We start from the raw sequence: 12851 nt of genomic DNA on the forward strand, positions 1-12851 counted from the left end.
GGCGAGACACCGCTTGAGCCACGAAGTCTCGCCATCCGGGCTCTTCTCGCACCAGCTCGTAGTTTGACCAGAAGAGCTCAAGCCCCTCTGGCCGCACGAAGCTGACGTCAAAGAAGCGGGACGCCGAAGGATGTATCAGGGCAAAGATGTCATTCGCCCCGAAGCCCATCTTAAGGAGGAGCTCCACCACCTTGCTCCTAGGTGGACAAGCTTCACTGCCCCCCCACCTAAGACGGACCACATTCCTTCTTGGCGGCCCCTGCCCGGCTGTGGGGAGAGACCAAACAATCCCTCCCTCCCTTTGATTTTGGAAGGCTGCTAGGCCATGTCTCTCTATCCAGAAAGACAGGTCCTCTGTCCTCCCCTCTACCATGATCAATCTTTCTCCCCTTTGGAGGGCCTCCAGGAAACGGCGGTGCAAACCGCCGTCCCCGGAGCCCGGAGGCGAGGAGACCCCCCCGGAACCACCCCGACCCCCAGCCGCGGCCCCCGCATAATTACGTTGGGGCCTTGCGGCTGGGGGGGCAGACGGGCCAGCCCTCCCACCACTACCACCACTTGTGCCAGCACCCTCATTCACTCTCCCATTCACTTTTATTATTTCCACTCGCTCCGGCACTCACTCCAGCATTTACTGCCACATTCACACTCGCACTCACTCCCTCATCCATATCGCTCACATCACCATTTATGTCCTCAAACAGCTCTTCAAAAATATCTCCTATCTCACTCCCACTCTCACTTCCAGATAGACCACTATTTACATTAGCAGACTTGGTGTTGCAGTACCCCTGCCTGCCTGCTGGGGGCCCTGACTGGCCAGTGCTCTGCTCCTTGGAGCTGCTGGCACTGCTCCAACTCTTGTCCAGGAGTGCCGCTGCCCCTTTAAATACCTCCGAGCAGAGCGCACTCAGTACGCCCTGCCCAAGCCTGGGAGCAGCAGCAGCTCCTGGGTTCTCTGGCTCCACTTTTTTTTCTTTTTGCGGTGTCTTTGCACTGAGGGCAGGGACGGCCACTGCCACCGCACCCTGCCCTCTGCTGTTCGCCCCCGCCGGCTTCCCAAGGAGCGCCAGAGCCCCCGCACCACCAGATGGAGGTAAGCGGGCTGGGGACCCCGACAACTCCCTACCGACTTTTGGGGGCACTATGCTGCTTGAGGGGGTAGGTGGGACAGGAGGCAGTGGGCCCGCCAAGGCCACGCCCCCCCGCCGGCCGCAGCCACCCCGGGCAGAGCAGTGACCCCTTGCGAGGCCACGCCCCCCCAGATGACGCGGGCACCGTGGGCGGGACAGCGGCCGAGGAGGACACGTCCCCCCCCCCCCCCCGCATGCCGCAGCCTTTGCAGGCCGGGCAACACTCGGGGAGGCCACGCCCCCCTCACGGACCGTCACTGCACCCCTGAACCCACCATTTGATGTTGGCAGGGCTGGCCACTCCCCCTCGTCGCCCAGCGGCGGTGGTGCCCCCAGCACAGACCCCTTTTTGGGTCTACGCGCCGGGGACCCCGCTTTTGCCACGGGCGCCGTCAGAGGAGCTACCAGCCCCTTGCATTTTTTTAGCTGCTGCTTCACAGCAGCCTCCACGCCCTTTCTAGGTCTCTAGACCCCCATAAGTGGACCAGACTTAACGGACCCGTGCGTGGGGGATCCAGAGACCCCAGCACTCACCGCCGGAGGTGCGGTCCTGGCTGTACCCGTGCTGAGCGCCAGGACAGCCCCCCTGCCACCTGGGACTGAGCCCGGACACCACTACTGCCAATACCGCCAGCGGCTGTTACACCACTGGCACCAGCACCGACCTCCATGTCGCTGCCTGAACCCTCACCGCCACCACCAGATGTGACGGTAAGGTCCTGGCACACATCACTCTGCCCGCGCCCCCGCTGCGGACTCACCACAGGGCCCGAGCCGGGGTGGGCAGCGGGTTCCATACAGGGGGACAGAGGGGCCCCGGAAAGAGGAACAAACATAAGTTTGTCAGCCACGGTGTTTTTTGGCTTGCGCTTGTTTTTTTTCTTTTTCCTCCCTCCGGTTGCCTCGTCCTCAGGGCAGACCTCATCCCCAAAGAGCAGTGTGCCAAACCGCTCTGGGGACTCAATCTGCCTCACCTGTTGTAGGACGAGGCAGCCCCCCTCACTACTACTGTCCCCACTCCCACCAGCCTCCCCCTCGCCCCCACTTTCCTCCGAGTAACTGGAGTCCGGTGGGAGAGCCACTTGCTCAGGGGCAACCCCGCTGCATGTTACCTGGGTGTTGTTGCTCACCAGGCCTTCAGGTGGGGCAGGCGTAGATGTTCCGCCATCCTCCTCCTCCTCCTCTTGAGCCTCCACCTGGCAGGGGCCTCCTGACCCCCCAGGAGACCCACCGGTCATGGCTCTAAACCGGTCCTCATTTTTAAGTTTCTCTGCAAAGGGGCCGCTCCCACTCAGGATAGCCGCCAGTATCTCCTCCAAGGCCCTGATAGCCCCCTTCAGCCTCTCCACCGTGGCAGAGACCTCAGCTCGTCTCGGGGCGGGGAGCCGGTTCTTAGCCACCGCTCGTGCTCCCCTTAACTCCTCCCGGAGTTTTCTCAGCTGTTTGGCAGCCTCCTCATATTCGCAGAGGTGCGCATGGATGCAGGAGGCGTAGATGGTAGATGGCTCTCCCTCAGCTCTGGAGCCCAAGATGTTGGGGGGCTCTTCCACTGCACCTCTGCTCTGGGCCGCCACTCCTCCGGGAGGAGGAGCCGCCATGGTACCAGCTTCGGGGGGCCCGGTGTCCCGGGGCTCCTGGGTCCTGCGTCCCCCCCTCTCTCCTGGCTCCGTCTCTTCCCCATCTCCCTGGGACTGGCTGGCTGCACCCTGGCCTCCGGATGGTGCTGAGGCCCCCCACCCCCAGCTGGCTTGCCGGGGGATGGGAGCCAGGGGCACAGCCCTGGCGCTCAGTCCCAGGGAAAGGCCTCTTTCCTGGGAAGGGGGCAGATGGAAAGTCCTTGCAGGAAAAAACCTCCCTTCCCAGGAGCTTAGCAAGACCCTAGCCTGCAGACGCTCAGCACAGATGCTCCTCCTCTTCCTGAGCGTGCTCTATCCTCCAGTCACCTCCAGAGCTGCACTCACTACTCTGCTGTTACATCGTGTCTTATCCTCCAGTCACCTCCAGAGCTACAGTCACTATTCTGCTGTTACATAATGTCTTATCCTTCAGTCACCTCCAGAGCTGCAGTCACCATTTTTCGGTTACATCGTGTCTTATCCTCCGGTCACCTCCAGAGCTGCAGTCACTTCTGCTGTTACATCGTGTCTTATCCTCCGGTCACCTCCAGAGCTGCAGTGACTATTTTGCTATTACATCATGTCTTATCCTCCAGTCACCTCCAGAGCTGTAGTGACTTCTGATATTACATTGTCTTATCCTCCAGTCACCTCCAGAGCTGCACTCACTATTCTGCGGTCCTGCATCTCAGAGCGCGCGGCGGCGTCTGCACGAGGGAGCGGAGCGCCCCGGTCCATTGCGACGCCTCTGCAAGGGCTTAGGCAGATCGTGGGTTCAGTGCAGGTGCCCAGTTTAACGGCGGTTGTGGGGAGGGATTTGGGTACGGATCCAGGGAGGGTTAACCCCATCGGTACAGTGGGGCTCAATATGGGTGGCAGGCACAGCGTGTCTTCCTCTGGATCAGCAGAGGATCAGAGCACTGATCAGCCCATTGTGTCCAAGGTGGGGGAGCAGACTCAGGCCATTGAATCACAGGCACCTGTTGCAGGGGCCGTCCAGCCATCCTCACCCCCCGTTGGTCACGCTGGGTACTATTGTGCTTGCTTCTGTCCCACATATTGGTGGCGTACAGGGAGATTTTGTCCAGAGCCCGGCTCCGGCTACTGCTGTAGCTGTTGGTAGCAGGGAAGCTTCCGTGTCTGCTGCTGTAGATGATTACCCCCCCTGAGGGGGAGGCGGGACAGTCGTAGACGCCGGAGATCCTACTCCTCTTCCTCCTATTCTTCATCCCCGCAGTCGCAATGTGGCGCCCCTGAGGCTCAGTCGCCACAGAGGTACTGCACCTTCTCCTAAGGTGTAGTGCCCCACCATCCAGGTAAGGTGGGAACTCCTCTCCACGCTCCAACACTCGCACCCCACACAACAGGGTAGTTCTGCACAACCACATTGCTGCTCAGGGCTTAGAGAGAGAGAGAGCACCTCTGGTGGTTCCCTGCTTGGAACACTGGATGTGCTGGGAGGTGGGTGGAGTTGAGATCCATATAAAAGGTTGGGAAGGTTTAGAATTACAGGTCAGTCTGGGGTTCAGTCTGAAGGGAGGTCAGGCGGGAGAAGGACAGTCAGTCAGGAGAGTCTGAGGACGGGTTCGAGAAGGAGTGCTGCAGCTGCCTCAGTGACCTGAGCCAGCTGGCATGGGAAAGAGAAGAGAAGGAGAAAGACGTAGACCTGCAACCTAAGATTCCATAAGAGAGAGAAGGAACAGTGCGGAACGAAGGAGTAGGAGAACAGAGAGGAGACGTGGGTTAGAAGAGGAACCCTGCCTATAGGTTCTCAGCGCAAGGCCGGGGCCCGGTCCCCGAGGTTGTATGGACACTTATGGTTCTGCAGCAGACACCGGTGGAGTAGTTGGCTGTAAATGCACTACTCCCATCTAAGACTTGGGGGCGCAACAGCAACTGAATAGAGAGCCAGGACTCCGGAGAAGGGAGTCCCTGAGAGAGGCTACAGCTGTCTGCCATACGAGTAGAGTTGTTAGGAACATCTGACAGGAGGATCTTCAGAGTACCACGGTACTGGGGATCTTCACACCTTAAGGCACAATAGAGGAGTCATTCAGGAAACGTACATGTTGGCGGAGTGTTGGAGAGGAGAATCCTGACTTGCCCAGGAGGTTGAGTCTCTGTCCCGGAGGACACGGCATGGAAGCAGGCACCAGTGTGTACCACGGACTGTGAGTAAAGCTTTGGAACTGCAAGCCCTGGTGTCCTCCATTCATTTGTGCGCTAATACTGTCAGCACTGCTACATCTGAGTACCAGCATTCCTCACACCGCCTGCGCCTATCCTCATCTATTGCAATTACACTGCCCTGTGGTTACAGCTTCACCTGTGGGGAGCTACACCATCTATGCTGCAACACACCATCAGCCCTAGAGGATCTGCATGCAGCGCCGGCTTAACATCTTGCTTGCCAAACACCACAGGTGGCGTCACAAACTATTCCACTTAAAACTGCATCACATTCCACCATTGCTTGGGCGCCCAGGGCCACGGACCGGGTCACCGCTGCTGTGAAACATCCCCCTGACACCGGCCCGATACCGAGTACCCCACAGCCCTGGGAGGGCGACCCAATTTTGGCATCACTAACAGGATGACGAGACCCGATACCATCGGGTTCTGTGCGCCTGAAATTTGTGAGACTTTGAACTTTTGAAAATGTGTAGAAGACCTGATTTAATAGACTGTAAAATGGACATTAGAAATGGCCGCTGGCGCAGAGAAGAAGGGCGTAAAGAGATGGGAGGTCCTAGGAAAAGCCCTCAAAGAGTATGGGGCCTTCCCTGCCTGAATTGCTATGTGACAGTGACATGGCCCACCCCCCGAGGGGTTCGTATACTGACTTGTTATGGAGGCGCTGGAAGAAGACGCCGCCACCGGAAGGAGGGGCAGAAGAAGCCAGTGGCAGGAAAGGGGCCGAGGCAGGAAGAAGAACGCCATTTTGGAGAGTGAGGGAAGGAGGCCTGCGGAGCGCGGGGAAATGGATCTCCTTGGCGCCATGGCTGAAGGCTCCGACCCGATCTCGGAGATGAACCGCCAGCAGCTGGAAGAGGAAATAGTTGAGTTGACCACCCGGCTGTGGCTGAGACAGGAGGCCTTGGAGAGGCTGAACCGGCAACATGCCCAGGAGGGGCCTACGCCTGTGGTACCCACTCCACCGGTACCTGCTGCCGTTGCACCGGACTGTCCTCAGGCAGCGCCAGTCTATATCTCCCAGGTGTCCATACAGCTGGTCGCAGCCCGCCCGGAGGAGTCCCCAGTGACCCCGGGAGCTGAGGCCGCACTATTGCCTGGACCTGACGTGGCGGCGCAGGTCCCATCGGAGACCCCTGCGGACCCGGAACCATCACCCGCTCCACCACCGCCGGCACCCTGGCCAGCCATTCCGGTGGGTATCCCGGCAGCAGCCCACCACCTCAAGCCTGCACCGGAGCCGGAACACCGCCTGGAGGGCCCAGGTAGGACTGCAGCCCCTAAACCTGGGTAGGCCCTGGGTTGTGTGCCCGTGGTAGCAGCAGGGCAGGTCGTGCTGGACCTTGTCTGGGACCGGGATGCTAGTCCCGAGGGTGAGACATCTGAACCCCTAATGGTGGTGCCACGGGCCCCAGTGGGTGCGAGCAGGTCCCGGGAGGAGCAGGAGGAAGAAGAGAACTGGGCCAGCTGTCAGGCCACCATCTGGCAGCTGAGTATCGGGAGAGGGAGCAGAGAAAGATGGCTGTGCTGGGCCCAGATCGAGCCCGAAAGGAGAGGGCCCGTGCTGGTCATTACAGGCCCCGGGATGCACTGGGCTGGGGGCAAGTTTTGAACTTGAGCCAGGAGAAGGGTTTCAGGTTCATTGCAGACCCCAAAAGAATCAGTGACCTTTTCTTCAGCCGGCGGGATGTGGAGCCCCACCTGAGGAGAGGGCATCCTGATAGGAATCTACAGCCTGGGGAGTATGTAACATTCACCCGGCATGAAGGACTCAGGGGGTGGTATGCCCTGAATATACACCGTATCCCCAAAGAGCTGATGGAGAGGTACAAGCTGAAGCGACCTGCTGCATCTCCACCCACAGTTGTTACCCAGCCTGCTCAGGTACCTGCTCCTAGCAAACCGGCTGTCCTTGCATCAGCCCCAGCCTGGCAGCCTAAGCCAAAGGTCCCCAAATTGACACCTTGGGAAGAGGAATACGTGAAGATGGCCAATGAATACATTGCATCTGTTGGCGGTACCCAAGTTTCCAGAACCCCAGGAGGGGATCAGCACTAACAACTAAGAATGAAGTAAATCTCGTTACCCAGGAGGGTTTGTTTAGCACCAGTTGTGCCTGTTTCTATTTTTGTTGGTTTTCATGTTTTTCTGGTAGCACTTTTGTTGCCTAGTTTTTGCAGTGGCAACGTTCTTCAATTTTGAACTGCAGTGATTATGAACTTGGAGTGTATCACAAACTCTCTTGTAAATAGTTTGCGCCTCTTTAGGTGCTCTCTCTTGGTTTTATATAAGGACACTTTGTGAAGATAATGTTTTATATAAGGACACATTGCGAAGATGATGTTTTGCATGGACACTTTTCGAAGATGTCTACCTCAAAGGACACTGCAAGAAGTCCCGGCTGAGAGCGGTGTCCAGCACTTACAAGAATCTTTGAAATGTTTTATTGTTGATAATGTGTTTTATAAGAGTATTAATAAATGAGAAATGGCTTTTAGATAGAGTGAGAAATGTCTTGATATAGAATTCAGAATAAAGAATTGAAAGTAGACAGGTGACGGACCAGGTACTTGCGGTCAGCGTCTTGCGTCTAGAAGAGACAGTGAAAGTAGAAAAATGTTCAAGAAATGTGTACTAGAGAAGGAAAGCTGAATAATACTGAAGTGATAGTGAATCACAGATAATGGCACTTAGAATGAAAAATTGCACTTTTTGACTTGAAGTTTAGATAGTTAAATAAGAATTGTTTGTAACGTTCAAGAATAAGTACCTCCTATACTAGGAAGTTTAGTATAAGAATTGTTTATCCAGTATTATAAAATTTTGTATGTTCCTGTACTGTCAACTTTGTTGTCTTGCAGCCCGAGGATGTGCTGTGTTTAACGGGGGGTATGTGGCGCCCCTGAGGCTCAGTCGCCACAGAGGTACTGCACCTTCTCCTAAGGTGTAGTTCCCCACCGCCTAGGTAAGTTGGGAACTCCTTTCCATGCTCCAACACTCGCACCCCACACAACAGGGTAGTTCTGCACAACCACATTGCGGCTCAGTGCTTAGAGAGTAGCAGAGCACCTCTGGTGGTTCCCTGCATGGAACACTGGATGTGCTGGGAGGTGGGTGGAGTTGAGATCCTTATAAAAGGTTGGGAAGGTTTAGAATTACAGGTCAGTCTGGAGGTCAGACTGACGGGAGGTCAGGCGGGAGGACAGTCAGTCAGGAGAGTCTGAGGATGGGTCTGAGAAGGAGTGCTGCAGCTGCCTTAGTGATCTGAGCCAGCTGGCACGGGAAAGGAACAGAAGGAGAAAGACGTAGAACTGCAACCTAGGCTTCCATAAGAGAGAGAAGGAACAGTGCGGAATGAAGGAGTAGGAGAACAGAGAGAAGTTGTGGGTCGGAAGAGGGACCCTGCTTATAGGTTCTCAGCGCAAGGCTGGGGCCCGGTCCCCGAGGTTGTATGGACGCTTATGGTTCTGCAGCAGACACCGGTGGAGTAGTTGGCTGTAAATGCACTACTCCCATCCAAGACTTGGGGCACAACAGCAACTGAATAGAGAGCCAGGACTCCGGAGAAGGGAATCCCCAAGAGAGGCTATAGCTGTCTGCCATACGAGTAGAGTTGTTAGGAACATCTGACAGGAGGAACTCCAAAGTACCACGGTACTGGAGTTCTTCACACCTTAAGGCGCAATAGAGGAGTCGTTCAGGAAAGGTACATGTTGGAGAAGAGAATCCTGACTTGCCCGGGAGGTTGATTGAGTCTCTATCCCGGAGGACACAGTACAGAGGCAGGCACCAGTGTGTACCACGGACTGTGAGTAAAGCTTTGGAACTGCAAGCCCTGGTGTCTTCCATTCATTTGTGCGCTAACACCGTCAGCACCGCTACATCTGGGTACCAGCATTACTCACACCTCCTCCGGCTATCCTCATCTATTGCAGCTACACTCCCCTGGGGTTACAGCTTCACCTGTGGGGAGCTACACCATCTATGCGCTGCAACACACCATCAGCCCCAGAGGATCTGCAGGCAGCGTTGGCTTAACATCTTGCTTGCCAAACACCACAGGTGGCGTTACAAACTATTCCACTTAAACTACATCACATTCCACCATTACTTGGGTGCCCAGGGCCACGGACCGGGTCACCGCTGCTGTGACACATCCCACTGACACCGGCCTGGTACCGAGTACCCCACAGCCCTGGGAGGGCGACCCAGCGTCATCACGGGCACCACGCATTGCAGCGGCGGCATAAGAAATCTAGGCACTCAGGCCGCAGAGCTTCCTCTCGTGGTCGTCACCGTCCCCGGTTCTCGAGACGTGGCTCTCCATCTTCGGTTTCAGAGGTGTCCAGCACGTCTGTGAGTCCCAAGCATGCCCGTGGTCCTCCGCCCGAACGTCAGGAGTCGAGGGCTCGATCAAGGACTTCCAGCCTGGTTGAGCCGAGCACACCTCCTGAGGCTACAAGTCACCGCATCAACATACAGGTGGGTTATCCGGGAGCCGGAGTTCCTCCATCTATGGGAGTCCCTCCTAAAGCGGTAAATCCGGGTGAGTGTTCCATGTTGGGTTCTCTAAACGTGGATAACGCAGCTATGATATCTGTGTTGAGAGCGTTGATCGGGCAATTGCCCCCCACAGCTGGTACGGCAAAGGAGTGTAATAAGGTTGATTCCCCGCTAGCGGGGGTGTACAAGGATACCATGTTTTGCGGGGTCAGTGCGCTAGGGTCGCACATAGATGAAGATACTAAAAAGAAGATTTGGAACAATGATTATACAGATATTTGGTCGTTGATTTCGGTGGACCAGCACACCGTGGACAAGGAAAGGAGGCCTGTTGAGAGGTTTTCGGAGAGAGTGCGCCAGAAGGTTGCAAAAACTATGAATAATTGGTTGCAAGCTTTTGCTGTACTGGGTTGCATTATGGTGCAGAAGCACCCGGGCCAATGCCCTGAGTTGTTCATCTACCAGGATATGATTTACAACTCATGCAAGGCTCATGAGGCGTCAGCGTGGTGGAGGTATGATGAGGAATTCAGGAGGTGGTTAGCTCTCCACCCGGAAATTGCTTGGGGGGTAAAGGCGACCGAGGTTTGGTTGCGCTAAGGCATAAGTGATGACACAAAAGCAATACCCCTTTCCATCAGCGGCTGCTGGACAAGGCTCAACAGGTTCCAGTTCAGTGGTCGTGCGGAGACCCGGTACCTGTTGGTTGTTCAATGAGGGACACTGTCAGTTTTACGGCCTCTGCAAATTCAGGCATGAGTGTTCGGCATGTGGAGGTTCCCACCCGGCGTCTAGGTGTTCCCGCCCCGCGGGAAAGCTGCCAGCCAAGCCGCAGCAAACTTAGAGGAGGGACACCAGTGAATGTGGTCGCGATGGGACCGTGGTTAGACCGGTATCCTAACAAGGAGGCAGCAGGTCAGCTGCGTTTTGGGTTTTCAGAAGGTTTCTTCATCCCGTTTAAATTGCATAGGTCCCCCGGTTTTTCGTCAAATTTGAAATCTGCTCGTGAACATCCGGATGTTCTTCTGGCAAAAGTACAGAAGGAGGTAGCATTTGGTAGGATGGCCGGTCCATTTTTATTCCCGCCTTTTCAGGATTTCAGAGTATCACCTTTGGGAGTTGTTCCGAAGAAAGACCTGGGTTCCTTTCGCTTGATTCACCATTTATCACACCCAAAGGGGTTTTCGGTGAATGATGGTATTTCGCCCCATGATACGTCAGTTTCTTATGCATCTTTCGACAGGGCTGTGGCTTTGATCAGGAGCGCGGGGGAAGGGGCCTGGTTAGCGAAGTCTGATATCGATTCGGCTTTTCATTTGTTGCCGGTGCATCCGGATTGTTTTCATTTGTTGGGTTGTCAGGTAGAAGAGGAGTTTTATTTTGACATGTGTCTCCCCATGAGATGTTCCATTTCTTGCTATTATTTTGAACTTTTTAGTTCCTTTTTGAAGTGGGTGGTGAGATGATAAGTGGGAAGCAGGTCAGTTACTCACTACCTGGATGATTTCCTTTTTGTTGGCCCAAATAACTCAGATGTATGTACCAGGTTGCTTTCAACGTTCATGTCAGTTGCGCAAAAATTTGGTGTGCCTTTGTCACCGGAGAAGACCATTGGTCCGGTTCAAACTTTGTCATTTCTAGGCATCGAAATTGATACTGTAGCGATGGTATATCGCTAACCCGGCGAAAAGATTCAAAAATTGGTCTCATTGATTGAGGGTTTCATTTCAGTTTGGAAGGTTACCCTTTTGCAGATGCAATAATTGTTGGGTTTGTTGGTCTTTGCGAGTAGATTCATGCCGGTAGGTAGGGTGTTCTCACGACGGCTGTCGTTGGCTACGAAAGGCGCATCCAGCCCACACCACAGGGTGCGGATCACAAGGGCCATGAAGGTGGATTTGGAGGTGTGGCTTTCGTTTTTGCAAACGTTTAACGGTCACACTTGCTTTATGTTGCCGTGCCGGACGGCACAGGACTTGAATTTGTTTTCGGCAGGGGATGGAGCTGTGGGTTTCGTGACGGGTTTTGGGAATCGACGGTGTCGGGAGAATTGGCCGGAGTTTTGGTTCAGATCAGGTTTGGGTTATGACAGGACTTTATGCAAGACTTTTCCGATTGTTGTCTCGATTGAGTTATGGAGTGATTTGCTGTGCAATCAGGAAATTCATTTGCAGACTGTTAATCAGGGTGTGTCTCGCTGTATCAATCACATGTCGTCCAGGTCTCTGCCGGTGTTGGGCCTTCTGCGTAGACTGGCTTTGCTATGTTTGAAGTTCAACATTTGGCTTTGGGCTCAACTTGTACAGGACCCTAATAGTTTTCCGTCTAACTTTTTCTGATTTTTCTGATTTGCAGGTTTCCACAGATCCTTGTCCCAATTCCCTTCCGGAGGTTATCAGTTGCCCACCGCTTCTGTGGGATGTGGTCGGGAGCAGTTGATGTCTCTTGTCCGTTCCTCTGTGTCCCAGTCGACATGGCAAGCATATGGTAAGGCATGGACGGAATGGTGCCAGTTGGCAGGTCACAGACCGGTTCAGGTGTGTGAGAATTCGAGATTGCAAGTTACGATTTGAGTACTTATGTCAGCTGAACAGTAAGGGTTTATCGGGTATGTCAGCGCAGCAGCGCTTGTCAGGTGTTGCTTTTCATTTTCAGTTATTAGGATGGACTGATGTCACAAAATTTTTATTGTTAGGCAGCCTATGAAGGGTTGGAGGAGGGTCCAGCCCAGTAATGAGTGTCAGCGACCGGTGTCTCTAGCTCTCCTTAGTCGACTCATAGTTATTGCAGAAAAGGTGTGCAGTTCCGCGTTTGAAGCAGCTCTGGTGTCCGTTGCTTTTGGTTTAGCATTTTTTGGGGCTCTAAGGGTTGGTGAATTGGTTCCGCGTTCAAAGCTCGGTTTGGAGTGTGGTTTGCTGTTTGAGGATGTGGTTTTTTTGGAGGGGTGGGTGCGTGTGAGGATACGTAAATCGAAGACTGATCCTTTGGTTTGGGGTTCCTGGGTTTTGCTGCATGCTTCCAAATTCTCGATGTGTCCAGTCACTTTGTTTAAGGCATATGCGGCTATTAGAAAAGGGGGTACTTTTTTCTTCACGCATGCAGATTCTTTACCTTTAACCAGGTATCAATTCCAGGCTGTGTTTAATAAATGTTTGATGTAGGTAGGAGTTCCAGCTGGTGATTATGGCACTCATTCATTCCACATTGGGGCTGCTACGGAGGCAGCTAGGGAGGGTCTTCCTGATGCTGAAGTTCAGAGGATAGGGAGGTGGAGATCAGCGTGTTTTGCTCGTTACATTCGTCCGGATTTGTTATATTAACGATTTCTTTTCCCACAGATTCCATTAGACCGGCTGTCTGGTTGCTGGGACATTCTTACATTTTTTGGGCTGCGCAACGGGCCGAG

This window comes from Dendrobates tinctorius, unplaced genomic scaffold (genome assembly GCF_039654945.1).
Source record: "Dendrobates tinctorius isolate UK_male_01 unplaced genomic scaffold, ASM3965494v1 ptg000279l, whole genome shotgun sequence".
NCBI lineage: Eukaryota > Metazoa > Chordata > Amphibia > Anura > Dendrobatidae > Dendrobates > Dendrobates tinctorius.